The following is a 21,997-nucleotide window of genomic DNA, read 5'->3' on the forward strand; positions in this document are numbered from 1 at the left end:
TGCCAGTTTGTATAGACAATGAAATAGATGGACCATTGGTCTGACTCCATATAAGCAGTTTCTTGTGTTTCTGTGTTGGTGCAAATATGTATGGGGTGCGGGAAGACTTCTTTGAGGTGGGTGCCTAGTTCTCAGTGGTTCCCTTTTCATTTGCTCTCTTAGATGGCTCATGCCACAGAGCCATGACCCATTTTACAAGGGAAAATGGGAAAATATCATGGGACTAGAAATCCCTTCCTTGTCCCGAATATGTCAATCAGCTACAGTGGTACCTCAAGTTAAGAAATTAATTCGTTCCGGAGGTCTGTTCTTAACCTGAAACTGTTCTTAACCTGAGGTACCAGTTTAGCTAATGGGGCCTCCCGCTGCCGCCATCTCGCGATTTCTGTTCTCATCCTGAAGCAAAGTTCTTAACCCAAGGTACTATTTCTGGTTTAGTGGAGTCTGTAACCTGAAGCGTCTGTAACCCGAGGTACCACTGTACTAAGCTCTGAGCATGAATGCAAAATCCAGCGATGCGTTTCCTCTCCATTCCTAAGAAGAGCTTTCTTAGTTTTTAACACAAGATCTTCCAATCTGATATTTTATTTATGTTATTGACTTCTACTGTGCCTTTCCAGATGCTTGAGGCTGCTCCTAGCTCCGTAAAAGCAAGTGGCAATAAACCCCAAATGCTCTGCCCCCTGCAGCAAAGAGAGATATCGAAAGAGCTGCGAGAGAAGAAACCTCTTTCGATGCCAAATGCCAAATGTCCACTGCATAGGCTCCACGGTGTTGAGAGTTTGATGCAAACGCGACTTGCTTTAAGCAGTGCGCAGTTCTCTGCGGGGGCACATGAGGCCTACCCTACACTTTCCAGAGGTGAAAATCATTTCACATTTCTATAGCCAGGATGCAAATGTTTTATGCTAATCAGATGAGTTCCAAACAAACAAACAAGCCCAGGAAAGAAACCTAAAGCCAGCATCAAACCACAAAGTGCCCAGTGGCAAGTTCTGTTCCAGACTATGAGAAATTAAAGAGAGAGAGAGAGAGAGAGAGAGAGCGCACACCGGTGCATATCGGTTAGTCTAATTTATTCCGCCTCATTGCAATCTCGCAACCTCATGTTTGATTTTCTTATAAACTAGTAATTTCCTGAATGAACTTATATTGCCACAGTCACTACTAGCTCTGCCTTATAAAGAAGTGGGATGTGTGTGTGTGTGTGTTTATTGTCGTGTGTGCAACTAAATTGAAATATCTTTCACTTGAAATATTGACTTTAATATCTCATTTGAAAAATTCATGAAGCCTTTGATGTTAAATCCATACTCAATTTAGCCAAATGCCATTAGAATATGCAATATGCCCGAATACAGAAAGCATTATTGTCTGTGTGTTTCTAGAAGAATTACATTTTATGACTGTAGCGTCAGGATCCTTTTTTTGGACTTGGGCACAGGAGGAAAAGAAAAGGGGGAAAGGCAGCACATTAGAAAGAAAATGAAAAGTGGTATTGATTAGGGCTCCCACTTACCCTCTCTGTGCTTCAGTTCGTAAATGCATGGAAATCAGGGTTGTGCCACTGTGAGTAACAATGCTCTGTAATGAATGGAGCAATCGTTGGAAAATTAGTGTAAGCTAGGATGATGGTGCACAGATGTTGCTCCTAGTAACTGTCATGCATTTTCTTTTACAACTCCATTTCCATAAGTCTCTTTATTTCTTAATAGTATCATAATAGAAACATGGCAATAGTTAATGATTTCATAAAAACATATAATGTAAAGAGGTAGAATGTTAATTGAAACTGCAGCTAAGAGTACTTCAGAAGGTTCTTTCTCAATAAAACATCCCCCCTTTTTTACAAAATGGGAAAGAAAGAGGGGAAGGCGTAGGACAAAGGCAGTTTTAAGTGGGAGGACATGAACTTAGGCTTTCAGCAAATTAATATTTTTTTTTTGTAAAGTAAAATCTAGCACTGGGCAAATGTTGCAAAATCTCCTGAGTGCTAATAGAATGGTATTTGCCTTTAGTAATTTATGGGCACTTTCCCCCCAGCTATCGATCACATTTTTTTAAAAAAGCCAGCTCCATTAACATTTTAGACAATAATGGTTGGAGAGGGGAACAAAAAAATTCATTTTTATCACTCTTGAAACTGATGTCATGGTCCTAGCATATTTAGCTGAGACGTAAGAGGAGATACGTAGGGTGCCCTCTGCGTCTAATGTGCTTAGACAGGTAGCTGGGGACTAATCTGATGAACCAGGTGTAAAATAATAAAATAACAAAGCTTTGAGCTCATTTTGTTTATCTCAGAAATAGAAGGGAGCATGTTGGTGCCACTTAATAAGGTGACCCTTACCTGGCAATGTAATTGGGCTTCTAGGGGGTCGGGGGGGGGGGTCCAATGCGGATAAGATGATCAGTAAACAGATAAACAACAAATGCAGTCAGAAAGGAAAGCCTGCATTTCGTGGCTGCTCAGCAGCTCCATCTTCTGTCCAGCCTATGGGATACAAAAGTTTCCCCAGTCTCATTTCCAGGAAGAGGGAAACTGCCTGTTACCTTTTCCAGGAAGAAGACAGGGAGACTGAGGCTGTGATCCAAATCATGCTTACCAGGAAGGAAGTGGCTTATCACCCAACGCCAGAGCTTTGAAAACAGATCAGCCACATGGGTCCTTCTGGAACACCACCAGAAATCTTCACTTCTGCTGTACGTATCTTATCACCACCACCCAAATTATCCTTTATTATTGCTGAGGCATGTAACATGCACCGAAGCGTTGTGAAACTGTTGATACTGAAATTGTTGAAGTCTTTGTGCTGTTAAGGGCTAGATGATGAACAGAACACAAATTCCCTTGAACTGCAAAATAAAATGATAAAATAAAATACCCTGCCCATTTATTTCTTGCATCCATATGCTGCTGTAATATCACAACAGCCAAGTGGATTGTTTTGGGCCACCACCTCTGACTGTTCAAGGTTTGGCACTTTGATAAAAAGGGACAAATCTAATGGTTTGGACATTTCACTAAAGCGGCAGAGGCCCATAAAAGTAGCGCCAGGTACAGTGACTTGGGGCTATAAAATATTATCTTGCATCCTTCTTCCTGATTCAGCAATCTCCCAAACAACCATACAGTCTGTGGCCAAAAATTCCAGTTACCTTGTCACAGAGCTTGACTCAAGCCATTGCCCCTGTTGAGTTAACTCAGCATTTGGTTTCATTCTCTTTTCCCTTTCATCACACTGTTGGCGAGAACTTCTTTGCCTACCTAATCCCCAAGCCTGACTTAATTTAGACATAGCAGTCCAAGCCCTGTCACTGAACAACTTTGAATGAAGTCTGACTCAGCGCTGATTTACATGTGATGGCTGCCAAGTGGAGTCTGCAGAGAGGCAGTTGTCAGGACTGAAACTTGAGGCAGTGCATGTAACATTTAAAAGGCTTTCAGCCTGTGCACCACGCAACCCGCATGCTAGCCTTTAGATTATGCATCTTTAGGAGCTGCTTCTAGCAATGGTGCTAGGATATGTGTCACTTTTGCTTGTTTTTACCCATAGGTCTGTTCCATTTACCTGATTATTATTTTTAATGGCCACAATTGATTGTGGTCAACTAACTTATACTCAGAGTATAACTTACAGATAGGTAGCTGTGTTGGTCTGCCATAGTCAAAATAAAAAAATTCCTTCCAGTAGCACCTTAAAGACCAACTAAGTTAGTTCTTGGTATGAGCTTTCGTGTGCATGCACACTTCTTCAGAGTATAACTTATGAGTCAGTTATGGTCATTAATTTCAACGGGTCTTCTCTGAGAAAACATTCGTTGGCTGCAACCCATTTTTTTATATTTACACACACTTTAATACGTATTTCAATCTATATTTCCCTCCAAATGCACATTTAAATATGTTTAAACTGCTAAGAATTGTGTCACAACATTTGGAGGAGTACAATTCTCCTGCATAGCACATTAGTCCTGGTTAGAACTTAGCTATGCTATGATTCTGACTTAAGCCCTATTTAGGTGGCCTGAGGCTTAAACTGTTTATAGCACAAAAAATGTAGTTTTCCCTCACCTTGGAATTGTTCGTGCACATCCATAATATGTGGATTTCAATTTCTATTGATTCTAGATTCTGCTGCCCACCAGGGTGAATGTGAATACTTGTCATGCATTTGAGAACTTCCCCTTTGATTAGGCTATCCATGACTCTTCCTCCCTGCAAATACCCCTGGGGAAACAAACCAGGACTGCTCCAAGAAAACCCAAGTGGAAAAAAGGAGCACTAGGCCCCCTTATCTTGGCCAAGCGGATTTTTAAAAAAATGTTTTTTTCCTCTTCACTTGTCACTTCCCTAGGTGGCCCCCTAGCCTTGTGCTATGACCCCCATTTATGTGATTTTCAGCTGTGGCCCCCTCAGAATATCCTGGGGGGCATATGGCCCCTGGTTGGGAAACACACCCTTAGAACAACCTTCACTGAATTTTGCAATGCAGTTCTAAAGCCATCAAAATGGCTACAAAAATGCATAAAAGTAAAGCGGGCACAAAACTGCATATATTGGAGAAAAGAACATGCAAACATACACTATATTTGGAGAAGTTGTTTTACAAAAGTGTGTGAGAAGCAAAATTGCATACAAGCGTTTCTATTAGGAGAAATTCACACTGCAATGCTGATGAATTTTCGCAAGGACTTCAAAAACTGATGTGGACAACTGAACTCAAGAGTACAAAAATCAGGAACAGAGAGATAATGAAATAGCCATATTCTTCTATCCCTCCATCCCTGCTTAAATCCCACTTCTTCAGGGAGACTTTTTGCCACCCTTCTCTTTTCCCTCAGTTTTAAAACCATAACAAAAACACTCATCTAACTGCAGCCCAGGGTTAAATAATTGATTAAAATCGTATTTTGAATAACCCAAATGGTAATTTAAATCAAGTTTCTGACTTTCTACTTCATATATTTACTGAACAAACAGACATACTTAATTAGTCTAGCAACCAATGAAACATATCTCTTTGCAACTGAACAGAGACTCAAGAATATTGTCCAAAACCTCAGGCTATGCTCGCATTGTGCCTTTTATGCTATGGAGTTTGTATTTGCATTATAAGAACCATTGTGAACTTAAGGATTCCAGTTTGCCTCTCTCTGTATACACGACAAGTGAAGCGCATTAAGCAAGACCACCTATTTCAGGGGTGGGGAAGCAGCCTGAATGCAGCTCTCTGGACCTCTCCAGCTGGCATTTGGGCCTCTCCCCAGGCCACACCCTCTTCCCAGACACTTCCCCATCGTCCTGACTTTGCCCTGCCCTTGAATGTTGTAGTTTTGCCTGACTCGCATGTGTCTTTGAACTTGGATAATGCATCTCGTTTGCCCAAATGGAGATGAGAGAGGATTGTGTGAGGAGGCACAGAAACTAGCCTACTGTACAAAGCTAAAATGTACATTCTCTGCTCTGCTATTTTTGCCCTGCCACACTGAGATGTGGCCCCAGAAAGTTGCTCAGAAGGAAATGGGCCCTCAGCCTTAAAGAGTTCCTCATCCCAATTTACTTGAAGACTTAGGTTGCGGTCCTATACCTACTGTACTTAGAGTGGCCTCACCTTGTGACAACTACCTGACTTTTAGAAGACATCTGAAGGCAGCCCTCTTTAAGGAAGTTTTTAATGTTTGATGTTTTATTGTGCTATTAATATTCTGTTGGGAGCTGCCCAGAGTGGCTGGGGAAACCCATCTAGATGGGAGGGGTATAAATTATTATTATTATTATTATTATTATTATTATTATTATTATTATTATTATTATTCGTTCTGAGCAGGATTGCCCTGTTAACCAGTCACAAAAGTAAGAGTTTCCTTTTACTGACCAGAGCAATTTCCCTCTATAACATGGAAAATTAAATGTCCATGCTCTTTGGTAGTATTTGTAATTTTCACAATAATTACTACAATCTATGACTGAACGTGTCATATTTATTTTACTTGACCTCAAAAGTCAAAATATCTTTGTCTCTAGTTCATTGGTTTTCATAGAAAAACATGCTTTAACTCAGTGTGTATGACAGAGGGCACAGATTCATTTTAAAGAGATGATTAGTGTGGATATGGCTGTAGTACATCCAGACATTATTTTAAACCAGTTATTATACGGGATCCTGAATATAAATGAAATACTTAATAAACCAATTTCATTTTTTTTATTAAAAAAAAACCCTCTCCTTTTTTTAAAAAAACAACAACTAGAAGTCCATTTTTGTCCACACACTATTTATCCACTTGCAATTTCGTTTCATCAGATACTCTTTTCATTCTCTTCTGTTTCTACTGTGATTTCATCCCAGGGGCCTTATTACTTTGTTTTCTTTTGCTTTCGCTGCTGGGGACCTAAGATGGGAGGAAGTCCGCCACCCAGCATGCCATGCAGATGGGCAGAAGGTAGCTATAAGGACTCAGAACAGGGACTTTACATTTTGGAACACCTTCTTCTTACATATGAAGCACTTATATAGTCTCTATTGTATTTTTGGAGCCTACTGAAGGTCTTCCTTTTTCAAGCAGTTTTTTGAAGTGGAGGGTTTTTTAAGACTGTTGTTGCTATTGTTGTTCTTAATTATCCCAGTTTGCATTGGATTTGAAACTGTCCGTAGATATTTCATTATCTGATATATGTTTTTATTGTTGATGCTCTGATTGCTAAACCACTTCAAGGCCTTTCATAGGAAGTGGTCCATGAATGAAATGAAATAAATATAAAGAAGGTAGCCGGCAGCAGAAAGCAGCAGCTGGGACCATAGGAGAGTTGGTAAAGGATTGCTGAGGGAACAACAAGACCACAGATTCTAAGGCTACTTTGCTCCCGTAAGAGCCAGAGCTCAACTCCATCCTTATATAATGGTGCTGATGTGGAAACCAAACTCCCGCCCCCCTTGTTAAAGGAGGAATCTTTAAGAGTGTCTGTGCTCTGGGCTTCATTGGTATCTTCTGCGTGGCGGTTGCTCAAGGGGCTCCTGGCTGTTGCTTCCTTGAGTTTTTGCCAAGGCACCCACGGCAATTTGCTGAAGACAGATAAATTATGTAAAACATAATGAGGGAGGGCCCTCTCAGACCACCTGAAAGCTGATGGAACAAACTCCATGGGCCCAGGACTCCCTCTGTTCACACAGGTCATGCCATATGTTGAAAGCACTCTGGTGTGACTTTAGCAGACAAGGTTTCTCGAAAGAATGAAAGCTCCTGTAGTATATTAAGGGTGCTGGGAATCGTAGCTCCATGATGGGTCTCCTAACTGCTCCTAGCTCCATTCACAAACTACAGTTCCCAGGATTCTTTGGGGAAAGTCATGGCGCTTAAAAGTGGTATAACAGCATTTTACATATACGGTGCAGATGCGGCCATAGTCACAGAGGAACGAAGGTGGGCTGTGCCAGAAGTTTCCTCAGGCCACTGATGGTCCCTTTGGAGCTGGAGGCTCTGCACTTTCCTCAGGTCACACAGGTCTTTCTTAAGCCACCCCAAAGGACGTGGTGGGAGGGGCTGCCCCAACAGTTCTCTCAGGCCATTGATGGTTCTTATCAGATGATGAATGGTGGCTACCAGATGGACTTCCCTTGCATCTGCTGTCTTTTCTCACTTTAGCAGGTGGATCAAATCTGTTTTGCTAGATACAGTGGCACCTCTGGTTATGTACTTAATTTGTTCTGGAGGTTCATTCTTAACCTGAAACTGTTCTTAACCTGAAGCACCACTTTAGCTAATGGGGCCTCCCACTGCTGCCGCGCCGCTGCTGTGCGATTTCTGTTCTCATCCTGAAGCAAAGTTCTTAACCCGAGGTACTATTTCTGGGTTAGTGGAGTCTGTAACCTGAAGCGTATGTAACCTGAAGCGTATGTAATCCGAGGTACCACTGTATTGGATCTCTGTCTAGTAGTGCTGACTGCTCTTTGGTCAGGGCTGGCTCAAGCCATTAGGCAGGTTGAGACTGTTGCCACCCACTGCTGGCAGAGAAGTGGCAGTAGCAGCACTGATTCGGGACACCCCAAAAGTGGTTGAACTTTTTTAGGAAGACGCCAAAATTGTTGAGCTTTTTAAAAGGATTTTTTAAATTGACTTGCCCCTAAGATCCAGGACAAAGCAGCACATCGCAGAAATCCCACCCCAGACGTCATTTCTGCCTTTGAAATCCCGGTAATGTCTGGGAAAATCCAGATGTATGGCAGCCCTAATATCTAACAGGTTGGACCCAGGCTTGTGCGGGAAACTAAGTATAGTACCACCACTACTTCTGTTGATTGAAACATACAGCCCCCCCCAATAAGACAGGATACATGTGTCTTGATTTATACTCAATATGATACAAACTGAAAATAACAAAAACAACCGAACACTTCAGGCCAGCCTCATCCTTAAGTTTTTCAGGTATTTCACTTGCCACCCCTTCTTCTCAATCAGTGTCTGACTCATTGGATTTGGCCACATTATCTTTAATTTGAATGTTAGACTGATGATGGGTGTACAAATAATTAGTAGCGGCAGTATGCAAATCGTTGCTACAACACTGAGGATGGTTTTCAAGTTTGACATCTGAAAAAAAAATATATGAAGCAAACCAATGTACATATTCTATATATAGTTGCTATGAGCTGCTGAATCTGATGAATGACAACTTATTAGAGAAATACATTTTGCAATGCTTGGAGACTTTGCTTGGAAGTGCTTTGCATATCTTGTTATTCTGCTGTGAATTTGAGTTGAAAATCTGGAGAATATGCTAGATAATGAACAAGTGTGGAGAAGAATGCTAACACCCACATAAAAGAAGAGCAAAATCAAGTAACAAACATGCATTGGGGAGGGGACAATCATGTGACTACATGCTTTGTGCATGTATGTTTGCATAAAGCATCTCTGTTCGTATTGCCCTTTGGGAAATTCATTTCGATATTTAGCCATGACTGCTTTGACTTTCCTGAGGGTTGTTTTTGGGTTGGTTTGTTTCTTTGCATTTTAAAAGGGGTTGCCCCAGCATATCGGTCAGCGCAAGACAACCTGGTAAAATGGGATCATGTGTCCAGGACCATGTTATTAAAGAAATTGGTTTTCTTTCTTGATTTCATGTCATTGCAGCTCAGCCATTCATTTGTTCAATAAACAGTTTGGTATGTTCTGGGAAATAATGAATATTGATCAACCAATCGATTACTTATTAAGAAAGAGACTAAGGGAAATTGTTTATCCAATCAATTTTAATTTTTGATTTGTTATTTATATTTTCCAATTTAATCCACCCCTCCCTCAGGCTCCAAAACCACTAAGCAAATCAGGGGCGAGTGTACAGAGAGAGAGAAAGAAAGAGAGATTGTGTGCAACTTCAGGAGAAAGAAAGAGAAAAAAAAGCAGAAAAGCCAATATGCTCATTATAGATCATGCTGGTTGGTTGCAATAGGCCACATTAAGAAAAATTGTGACTGAGAAGCGTGGGCACATTGCCTCGTGCTCCTGTGGCTGTTGGATGAAAATGTTAACTTATTAATGGGATTTCTTAGGCTGTGTGATTACTGTTTCTTATATCACTCAGCCCTGACACTTAAACTACAGCCAAATGTCAGAGATACAAGCTCATCCATCAACCATGTGTCACACTTGTAACATGGCTTGCTCAGGATGCATCCGGATCAGATATGGAGCGAGGGAGTGAAGCAAAGAGATGGTGTGCTCTCAAACCAGTCAGATCAGAGCTCCGGTGGGACAGGAGCTGGCGTGAAGGCGGGGGTTAGCTGCCTTGTGCAAGGATGTTGGTGCAAAGATGTCAGGCGGTTAATAAAGAGCTGGGAGGGTGAACGCTTTCACAAGATCCGCAGCATGTGTGGGAAGTGAGTGGATGTGTGTAGTTTGTCTATTTTGAGATTTGCATGCAGCTCAGAACAGAAAAGAGCAACTTGGAAATGTTTGATCACATGTCATCACACGCATCTACTGGGGAATCCAGGGACAACCCAAGGTGGGTGAGGTTTCCTTATGGTGTCAAGCAGCAGTCCTTCAGAACCACCTTCTGGACAGAACCAAACGGAAAGGATCAGAACCAATATAATGCTTCCAAGGTCCAACCTGGGCAGGCAGTCCAGAAAGAAATTATAGCTGATTTATTTTATTTTATTTATTGAATTTATATACCGCCCTACACCCGGAGGTCTCAGGGCGGTTCACAAAAGAGATCACAGTATATAAAAGCAAAATAAAAGCAGTAACCCAATAATACACCCCCCCCAAGAGCCACATTTTAAAAGGGTACAGGATGTTAATCAGGTCAAGCAAAGACCTGGTTAAAAAAGAACGTATTTGCCTGATGCCTTAAGATGTATAATGAAGATGCCAGGTGAACTTTTCTGAGGAGAGCATTCCACAGATGGGGAGCCACTGCACAGGGAGCCCATCCTCATGTTGCCACCCTCCGGACCTCTGAAGGAGGAGGCACACGAAGGAGGGGCTCAGAAGATGATCTCAGGGTCTGGGTAGGTTCATATGGAAAGAGGCGGTCTTGAGGTACTGCGGTCCTGAGCCATTTAGTTGATGGTACTAAAGATATTCAAGAGATGGTACTAAAGATATTCAAGAGATGAATGGGGATATAATCCTCAAGTCCGGTGGCAGTATAATACAACAGTCAGGGCTGGATTTAGGTTTGATGAGGCCCTAAGCTGCTGAAGGTAATGGGGCCCTTTATGTGTCCAGCTGTCCTTTGTCAACAACAAATTGTCGCTGTTTTTTGTGTTGAATATATATATACTATATTGTAATTTATAGACCTAGTAGGTATCTAAAGCCATTTGCACATAACAAAATATGTATTTTATCTAATTACAGGTAGGTAGCCGTGTTGGTCTGCTGTAGTCGAAACAAAATACAAAAATTCCTTCCAGTAGCACCTTAGGTAAAGGTAAAGGGACCCCTGACCATTAGGTCCAGTCGTGACCGACTCTGGGGTTGCGACGCTCATCTCACTTTATTGGCCGAGGGAGCCAGCATTTGCCCACAGACAACTTCTGGGTCAGGTGGCCAGCATGACTAAGCCGCTTCTGACAAACCAGAGCAGTGCACGGAAATGCCGTTTACCTTCCTGCCATGTTGTTGTTTAGTCGTTTAGTCGTGTCCGACTCTTCGTGACCCCATGGACCAGAGCACGCCAGGCACTTCTGTCCTCCTTCCCGCCATAGTGGTACCTATTTATCTACTTGCACTTTGATGTGCTTTCGAACTGCTAGGTGGGCAGGAGCTGGGACCGAGCAACGGGAGCTCACCCCGTCGCGGGGATTGGAACTGCCAACCTTCTGATTGGCAAGTCCTAGGCTCTGTGGTTTAACCCACAGCGCCACCCGTGTCCCTCCAGTAGCACCTTAGGGACCAACTAAGTTTGTTATTGGTATGAGCTTTCGTGTGCATGAAGAAGTGTGCATGCACACGAAAGCTCATACCAATAACAATCAAAAGGTAGATGAAGAAAGAAAGCTAAGAGTCCGGCCCCTGCAGGTGCTACAAACAACACCCTCTCAAATTCACCACCCTGGCAATTGCCTTGTTTCCCCTCCATTTAAATACAGCTGAAAGGACATGGGTGGTGCTGTGGTTTAAACCACTGCGCTGCTTAGACTTGCCTATCGGAAGGTTGGCGGTTTGAGGCCCCATGATGGGGTGAGCTCCCATTGTTCGGTCCCAGCTCCTGACAACCTAGCAGTTCGAAAGCATGCAGTGCAGGTGGATAAATAGGTACTGCTCCGGCGGGAAGGTAAAAGGTGTTTCCGTCTTTGCCAGAAGCGGCTTAGTCATGACCCGGAAAAACTGTCTGCGGAAACGGACAAACACCAGCTCCCTCGGCCTGTAAAGCGAGATGAGCGCTGCAACCCCAGAGGCGTTCGCGACTGGACTTAACTGTCAGGGATACCTTTACCTTTTAAATACAGCTGAAAATAGAGAGAACGGCTGCACAAATTGATCCTTTTGTGAGAGAAAGGTGTCCTTCCTTTTGCCGTTTGACTGCAAAAGATAAAATGTTACAGGCTCCCCAGTGATTAATTATCTCTTACTCAGATTTCCATGCAAAATTTTGCAGCTTCCTTCTTATGGAGTTTCCTCTATATTGAGCAAAGAATGGGTAGCCTCTGTGAACAGCATTTCACTTCCTGTATTACTGAGTACACACTGTTTCTCTGTTGCAAGCAAGCAAAAGTTTTTCCTTCTACTTTGTGAGCGACATAAATATTTCTGAAATTTTCCCATTTTGCAATGCATAGAACTTGCGGGGACGGTGGGTTGCTACGACTGTTTGCCTTCCTGGTTGCACTTTTTATCTCTGGGTGCCGAAAGCCACACCTGCATCACATGTTGCGTTCTTCTGACACAAATTAATCTTCATATTGAAAAAGTCAGCAATGTCTATAATGCGGTGAGTTCTGGCACCTTTCTCCCTCTAGAAAAATAGCACTGGTTGTAGGTCAACAATACCTGGAGGGCTTTGGCTGTCCCTGGAATAGAGTGTCAGAGGCCCCTCAGAAGAACTGAGGAGACCCTGTTTCCAAATCCTCAGTGAAGCTCACTGAATATCAGGAACTGTCTTGTGTGGTGGAGCACTGAATTGCAAGTACTTAATATTTCAAAGACCTCTAGTGCTTCTCAAGCACCTTCAGGCCGTGGACCGATTTCACCCACCCAACCGGGCCATTGGATCTTCTTGGGCAAGAATGAGTACAAAGACAGCAAGGTCGTCCTGAGCTCTGTCTCGTTCTTATATTCTTAATTATTCTTCAAATCTGACTCCTAGCTGACCTTTCAGTCCCACCACCTGATCTGTCTACTGGTTCTGCCCTGCATCTTGACACTGGTTTCTCCTTCAAACCTGCTTTGCTGTTTGACCTTGACTTCTGGCTTGCTTTTTGACCCTGCCTCTTGATTTCCCTCAGGTCCCAACTACTGGTTGGTCCCATGGCTCCTGGCTCCAGGTGCTTGGCTCTTCCCATATTGCTGTCCATGCAGCCTGTAGACCAGTCACTATTTCTTCAGCTGACTTAACTCACAGAGTTACTGCCTCGAGCTCCTTGGAAAATAGGTGGGGTAGGAATGTCATGTAAAAACAAATGAACACATTCATTAGCATTGCAGAAATCTCTTTCAACCAGGTACCTAGAGAGGAAAGCCACTGCATACATCTGCTTCCTAAATCCTGTACCTGGAACATCAGTAAAGACATTCCATCATTCACAGATAGTCCAAACATGAAGTAGAAATGGTGCAAACATTAACAAGCCAGGTTTTAGGTCAGTGCAATGAATGCTAGTGAGGATAATTCTAGCTGTAAGTTTTATTTAAGTATACAGTGATGATTGCATAAACTTGGATTATAGACAAAATGTCCAATTTGTTATGCCTGTTTTATGTCTGTTTATTTGCAGTGAAATTATAGTGTCTTGGAGCATGATGCATGCAGCAAACGAGGCCTGTGCTGTTTTCTGGTCTTAAATCTGCTAAGAATCACTGTTTTATAAAGTAGTTTTCCCATATAAAAAGATTTCTGGTTCTCATGTAACTCGCAAAATGTTTAGGGTTAGGATCTAGAGCAGAAACCTAGGAACACGATCACTTACAGCAAATCAGAATGCACGCAATTTCTCTGAGAAGACCAAACCATGAGATTCCTGCAGACATTTCTTGTGTGGGCAATCCTAATTCATTTAGAACTTCGCTTTAAACAAAATACAGTAGCAGTTCTGCAGAGGTTTATACACTCACCTGCTCTCTGAAAAAAATCACTAACTTTATTGGAATCATTTTAGCTTCCCTCAAAACTCTTCCAGATGTTTCCTCCTGAGCAGGACCCTCCAAGTTTGCCTTGGATTCCACTTGAGGCAAAATTCAGTGGCAACCCTAACTTGGACCCAACAGTTACTGGCGTAGCACACAATCTTTCTTCAGCTTTTGAGGTCTGGAAAGTGCTGTGATATTAGTAATGCTAGCGGCTGATGGAATTTTCTTTTCTTTTAAACTGTATTTGTACAAGCTAATCTGTTCTTGATGACTGCACTCACATAAAGTTAATGGGAGTTCAGTCTGCACAGCCCTATGGGATGGCTGCCTTCCTCAAATGGGAGACATGACTTGGCTATTATTTCCTTGCTGCCTTTTCTATATTCTCATATTTCCCATAGCATTCTAATCTTCTCCAGATGAGTGGAATTGCATCCCTTTTTTGCTTGACAGCCAAAGACAAACACCAAGCTGTCCAGAAGATAGAGTGCCATTTTATTCCTCCGTTGAAATTCCTGATGAGATGGGCAAAACATCAGGAAACACTCAGGAGGAGACCCCCACAACCTTCCAATTATTCTTGTTGGCATCTTTAAATAGATAAGGTATTTAAACAATCTTTTTCTTGTTTCAGATTTTCAATAAAAAAATTATACACATGAAAATGCATTGGTGTGGAGGTGGTTGTGGTTTTTTTTTTTTTTTTTGGGGGGGTGCTAGTCAATTGGGTTATTCAATATTCCAATACTGTACAAATCTCTTTCCCTAAAACGCTGCCCTGTAAGTACCGTATTTTTCACCCCATAGGGCGCACCTAGTTTTTTTGGGGGGAAATAAAGAAAAAAAATTGTATTTCCCCCCCAGGCGCGGGGCTGGGGCGGGGGAAGCCCGAGCTTCCCCCAACCCCAGCCCCCAGAACAGGCTGCTATCCGCAAGCCTAGGGAGCCCGGCAGGAAGTCGCACCGGTCTCCCCAGGCTTGTGGATATCTGCCTGAAGCTGAGTGCGCCCCAGGCTTCAGGATGCAGGCAGCTCTCCGCAAGCCTTGGGAGAGCTGTGCGACTTCTGAGAATGTTTCGTCCCACTTTTCACTTGCTGATAATCCAAGTGCTTACAAATCGAAGTAAACAGCACTGTATCACAATATCAACATAACTGAATGACCGAAAGCAATAAAATAGCCTTTGGAGACGAAAACTGCATTTGGGGCACCAAACAGATAATCACGTACTCAGCATATCAGAATTGGGGGTGGAGGAGCCATTGGATGCCGTTTGCATTTCCAGGCGAACCCACCTAATTTGTACTTTCTGAAACAATATGTGAACCGAAACACAGACTTCCTTTGAAATTTGCACATCTCCAAATTTTATAATGTGTTTCTTCAGCCAAGTAATGTGCATGAAACTGCATATACTTGGGTCAAGTGTGCATAAGAATGCATATGTATTAGTGAAAATAATATACATGTGAGGCATCTTCAGCTCCTTGCAGGAAAGGGTGGGTGGGTGTATATAGATAGATAAATACATACATACATACATACATACATACATACATATATACATACATACAATGGCTTATGCTACAGAAACGTTAGTTTTTAAGATACCAACAAAACTCTGTTTTTTGTTTTTGTTTTTGCTACAACAGACTAACTTAGCTGTCCCTCTGGAATTTGTATTAGAATTGCTATAAAAAGTAGACTGCTTTTCTGGTTTTTATTTTTAAAAAATATTCTAAGGTGCATAATAATAATAATAATAATAATAATAATAATAATAATAATAATTTCAAACAATGTGAATACCACATAGCCACATAGTTTCCAAGTGGTGCACGGTGAAATTGCAAAAGAGATGCAAAGGGTAAAAACAGTTACGATTAATCAATTCAAATTAATATAAGATTAGGTTTTTTTTATTTAGCTACACAAAATCCACAAAATTGTGGGCATACTTCATTCTGGCAATTTACCAGGCTTCATAATGGAACCATCTATCCAGTCCCTTTTATACTTTTCTGGATGTTGTTCTGTCCCTGTTTCCTTAAAAGAAAAAAAGAGAAAAGCTTTTGAAAGATGAGGGAGATCTCCCCAAGGAACAGATGAAACCAGCTAGAACTGTGGTGACCTGGTAGCTTCATCAGTTGCCGTGGGAACAACTTGTGACCCTAACAATGCTATTCAAGTGGGAAGCCAGAGACCAGCAGGTTGAAAGGGGAAATATTTCGCTGCTCAGCTGATTGATGGGAAGCCGTGACTCTTTTCAAACTCTCCACAGCTTGCATTGGACCCTCCTAGAGTTTTTGATGGGATGCAGATGGCTTCCTTAGGGGTCAATATAGCTGTGGTTGTCAGTCCCCAAGGGCATATTCCATACCCACCCAACACTTTCAGGGCAATCTCTACCACATTAGACACAACCAGGAGTTGAAAGGGTAAAAACTTTAAGTGGAAGGAGAGCAGCTGGATGGCTGGTTGCAGTGGGGAAACTGCTGGTGGAGAAAAGTTTGAACATGTCTTCTCCTCCCAAGCCTATGGATCCCTCCCCAAAGCTGTTTTTGTCTGTGGAAACGAGCCAAATGAGACTCTTTATACATACATGTTTGAGTGTAACATGTAGTATTCTCTTGAAAATGGGGAGGCAAAGGAAAATCTAGCTATTGTGTTATGTACAGTGGTACCTCAGGTTAAGTACTTAATTTGTTCCTGAGGTCCGTACTTAACCTGAAACTGTTCTTAACCTGAAGCACCACTTTAGCTAATGGGGCCTCCCGCTGCTGCCACACCGTCAGAGCACGATTTCTGTTCTAATCCTGAAGCAAAGTTCTTAACCTGAAGCACTATTTCTGGGTTAGCGGAGTCTGTAACCTGAAGCGTATGTAACCTGAAGTGTATGTAACCTGAGGTACCACTGTGCTGAGTTGAATAGGATCCAAAATGCAGCAGTCTGATTGGTCCTAGAACAATAGGGTCCAGAATGCAGCAGTCTGATTGGTCCTAGAACAATGCAGCAGTATGACTGGTCCTCAGGAGCCACCCAATCCAGCTCCAGGTGGAAGTGAATCCGCAACCTGATTGGCCTACAGGAGAATCCCAGAATTAGCCAATCACGTGCGACCCATTGTGTAAATAATGTATATAAAGCAGATATTTTGGGGGAACTTTCATTCCTCACTACTATGAGCTGAATAAAGAGCATGAAATCCACACTCGACTCCGAGTATATTTCATATTGGCTGGGAAGGCACATTCATCTCCTTAACTTCTTCCAAAAACTATTTACATTCTGCTATTGCCTTCCCTGCTGCCCAAGATGTTTGGAGCAGTACTGTTGACTCTATAAGTATGAAGGAATGTGTTCTGCCCAGATCCGTTAACAGGGAGCATGCTTTAAAGTTAACACGGTTCATTTGGATAAAGTGAAGCTTGGGTTTATAGCAGCTACTGACAGAAGGGGCCCTCTGCTATGGCCATTTCAGGGTCAAACAAGCAAGCCAGCTCTGTGACAGTCAAAAGCTATACAGCACCAAATATTCGGCCCTTAGTGGCAGGCATTGTCTTAGCCTTTATTCGCCTACATATCTACAGGGTATGGGGTATTAATTCAGCTCTCAAACCAAGGTTGTGCAACCCTGATATTTCCACCAATACAGAACCTGACGGTGATGCTTTAGTGTTGGAAACATGGAAGCCCTGCAACGTTCTGTGGTGAGGCTGCTTCTCAATGTGGCCCTGCTGTTCATCGTTCCACCACTAGATCAACGCTAGCATTTTCTGTCCACAGGCTCTGTTTTAAAATCCCCCAGGAGAGCATTATGTGGCATCAAAACAATACATGACCAGTACTATGTATACCCCTAGCTTTCTTCTATTTCTCCAGCCCTTTCCTCTGGGCCCTCTTCTTTCAGCTTGTTGTCCCCTCCACCTGTTCTTCTCTTGGCCTGGTTTCTTCCATGCCTTCTTTCCCTTTGTCCCTTTGTTGCAGTGCCACAGAGAACGCCGAATGACCAATTTGCTCTGAGCCTCTGCCTCCCCCCGTCTCTCCTAGGCTCCACCTGCTTTGTCCTACATTCCCCAAAGGGCCAACCATCTGGCTTGAAGATGGGCACTTCTTTTGTGCTCTTTGACCTCCTCCCTAGTGCAAACTCTGTGCTGCTGAACAGGCAAGGCAAGTTGAGATGCACTTGGTACCTCAGGCCCAGGGGAAGGTCCCCTGTGTGGGCAGCAGCTCTCTTTCTGTCCAGGGGACTCTTGCCCGCTAGCCTTGACTTTAGTGGCTCCATGTTCACCATCTTCAGTCAGATACTTGGCCTGTCTCCTTACTGAGTGACTTCGCCTCTTGGGCTGTGTACATGTCATCTATTTAAAGCACCACCTCCATCCCAAGAAGCCTAGGAACTGTAGTTTGTTAAGAGTGCTTGGAATTCCAGCACTGTGAGTTTAAACTACAGTTCCCAGGATTCTTTGGAGGTGTGCTTTAAATGGACAGTGTGTGTGTGCAGCCTTGATCTCTGCTAGTCCGTAGGGTCATGACACCATGTTTCTGCTCTTTTTCTGAGGTTCTTTTGTTAATGTACAGTAAGCCCACGTTTTATGTGGGGGTTACGTTCTGAGGATTGTGCCTAAAGCCAAAATCGTGTCTAGTCAGAACCTGTGCTGTTTTTCTAGAAAAAGAGGTGCTAGAATGCTTCCCTTGCTCTCTTATAATTATATTCAGAGCCCTCTTGCCTGTTCTCCGGTCTCCACCACAATCTGCCTCTAACCGCCACCTTTAGATTTTTAGAATAGAACAGTAAAAGGTAAAGGTAAAGGACCCTGATAGTTAAGTCCAGTTGCAGATGACTTAGGTTACGACGCTCATCTCGCTTTACAGGCCAAGGAAGCCGGCATTTGTCCACAGACAGTTTTTCCGGGTCATGTGGCCAGCATGACTAAGCTGCTTCTGGTGCAATGGGACACCGAAACCAGAGCAGTGCATGGAAACGCCGTTTACCTTCCCGCCATAGCGGTACCTATTTATCTTTTTGGCATGCTTTCAAACTGCTAGGTTGGCAGGAGCTGGGACCAAGCAACGGGAGCTCACCCCATCACAGGGATTCGAACCGCTGACCTTCCGATTGGCAAGCCCAAGAGGCTCAGTGGTTTAGACCACAGCACCACCCACATCCCTTAGAATAGAACACTAGTTCACCCAACTGCTAGCAAGAGTTCACTGAATGGTGAGTAAATTCCAGTCTTTGCTTATCTTATAGGTTGTCCGCTTTGTCCCCCAAAGTTTAAGTTTCTGTCACTTTAGGTGAACTAGCAATCTACTACTTTTTTGGTAAATATATACATTCTGCATTTAATAGGAATTATTCGTATCTTCACTACCACGGTATGTGAGTTACAGATGTTTCCGCACAGAAACTTCATATTGGGTATTATAACAAAGACATTATGCTGTTGCTGTATACCTGTGGAAATATATGATTCCTTATGTGAGCTAAGCAAACTATATGGCACCCATTATTAAACGTGTAAAAACTATTAAAGATGGCTGTTCAAATATGCCTTTGAGAAAGTACAAAATTAAGAAATTCAGCTGGATTAATATAATAGGAAAGCTTTTGTTAAGACCAATAGTATTTTTAAAATGTGAACTGTTTGACTAAGGAAATTGTTACATTATCCAAAGCTGTAGTGCTTATGTCTCTAATTTCTACAGCTGTTGCCCCCTTTAAAAGAAAGCCAGAAGAGAATAATAAGTCATTGTTTTAAGGCTGGAAAGCCATTCCTGCCTCATTTCCAGTGGTCTGTCCAGATGGTCGTTTTCTATTACTTTGGTTTGATGCTAGACCATACAACCAATGACATGGAAAATGTTCCAAATTCCTCCAGAATTTCCCAACATGGTAGCTAGTTGGCCAGAATGTTACTTCCCAGTCAGGCTTTTACCCTCTTTTAACAGTTGCCATTGATGCAAACCGGTGTTTTGTATTTTCATTATTCATTGCCTATCTGGGCTGTAACTGAGCATTTGTGTACACTAGGTAGTTCTATACTCCTTGTATTTCTTGTATAACCATGCATACATAATAAATGCAAACACATGCATGTTGGCAGCCTGCCTTTCATAAGAGAAGCCCAGAGATGGCTAGATCCGACCCCGCTGTCTTGCAATCTTATGTTCACGGAGCCAAGAACATTGGAACCTCTTCTAGTTGCTGTGCAGACTCTGTACAGTTCCCATGCCAGGGCTGCCACATTTCAAAAAGTGAAAATCCAGACACAAAAGTTGTTGAACATGGGTTGCCATATGCCTGGGTTTCCCCAGACCTTTTTACAGATTTTTGAAAATTCCACCTGGACGCTATTTATATGGGAAATCCCAGACATATGGCAGCCCTGTCATGCATACTTTCCACAATTTTGTAGGCACCACATAGGACAGTTTTACAAGGACTAGAGTGGATCCCTTCCACAAGAAAAGGACAGCCAGAGTAGAAATTGGCAACTGTACCATCAATGGTCATGCATGAAGGAAGCCGGTCTGTGAAGATTTGCCTCAGCGGATGGGAAGTACCTGTCATGTGGGATTCAGGAGTTGTATTCTGGATTCCCAGGCTTTGAGGTGGGATAGGAGCTGCCTAGAGGATTCTTAAATATGAGGGTTGTGCATGCATGGGCAGAATAAGAAGGTGAATAAGATATGTTATATGTGGGGGTTTGTTCCTCCTCCCGAGTCAAACTCAGGGACCCAACAAAGCTTCTGTTTCTGTACCAGATACCTCTATATTTTCCTATATTTCTATGTTTCTCTATGTCCATGAACTTAGGACGAAGTGAGGGTGTCTAAAATGTCTACAGAGCACAGGGGGGGGGACTGTACCCATTTTTAGAATTCCCAGTTATGATGAATGGAGCAGACAGAGCTTTGTTTTATACAGAGTGGCTTGGAACCTGAATTACAAATTGATGCGGGGAAAGCACTGAGAAACTGAGAAGCAGATCAGAATTTTTAAAAATACACATATATACAGAAAGTGAAGCTTGCCCCCCCCTCACACACATAGTGTTTATTTCTATTAAAAATTGCCCGGTCTGTCTTGACACAGCTGAATATTAATGTTCTGCTTTTTTCCTGGTAAAGACTTCAGACAGATATGATTGGGAAATATTTGATATGAGGGGAGTCTGGACACATTGTGAATGGTCACTGTTCTCGTAGGTCAAAGGCAAGTCTTGGAGCCGTTTCACGCCCCTATTAAACATTGCACTGTTTACTGGAGCCCTTTGAAATCCCCTATCTTGTACTGTACAAAGACACTAGCTCTCCTTCGGAAACGGTGCGGTGTATCCCAATATTCTTTCAATTTATGGATCCCTGTTTAAAGTCGTGCAAATTATCCAGAGAGTCGTCCACTAATAGAGTGCAGAACTGAAGCATACTCTTCGGGATGCAGGAAGTCTGCATCTGTTGAGGGTGGGTTAGCAAGCTAATTGGGTAGAAATATTCCCTAGTGTAACAATTCGAGAGCAATTTAAAGTTTAGGGAGAATGGTGTGTGCCTGTTCGCATGCACAGTGACAAAAAAATGAATATGTGCCGTACACAGTTTGGAGCCTAATAAGTCCAACTCCCAATGAATTGGTTTTTGACAGTTATGAATGGTGGACCAGCTGCATTAAAGCAATGAGGGAACTAACAGCAGGGCTGAAACTGAGTTTGAATAAATCAGCCACCAAACACATAACTGCATTGTAACAGTAGGCCAGAACCTATATAGGCATGTGATTGCTTGTTGCCAAGAGACTCTGAATCTTGGGCATTTTTAAGGGGGGGGAGAGAGAAGAGAGTGTTGTGATGTATACTGGGCTCTTTTTTTAAAAAAAGAAAATAAATCAAAAGCATTGTGATGCATAAGCACTTCTGCCTACAAGTGTCAGCAGTGCTGGTGTAAAATAGCCCAAATGTGGGTGTTGTTGAGGCACAATTCCTTGCATGAGCATCGTACCCTGCCCAATGTGCATATTGCACAACACTAACTACATCAAACCTTCAGCAATGAGCAGGAAGGTCAGAGTGGAATCCATATATACAAGCAAAGTTTGCCCATTCTGTTCATTTGAAAGAGTTCTAAATGTGCAACAGCCAAGGAAATAACTGGGGGCAGGGGGCGGGGAGAGCAAAGGAGGCAATTTCATAATGGC

Source organism: Podarcis vaucheri (assembly GCF_965113315.1).
Source record: "Podarcis vaucheri genome assembly, chromosome: 6".
Lineage (NCBI taxonomy): Eukaryota > Metazoa > Chordata > Lepidosauria > Squamata > Lacertidae > Podarcis > Podarcis vaucheri.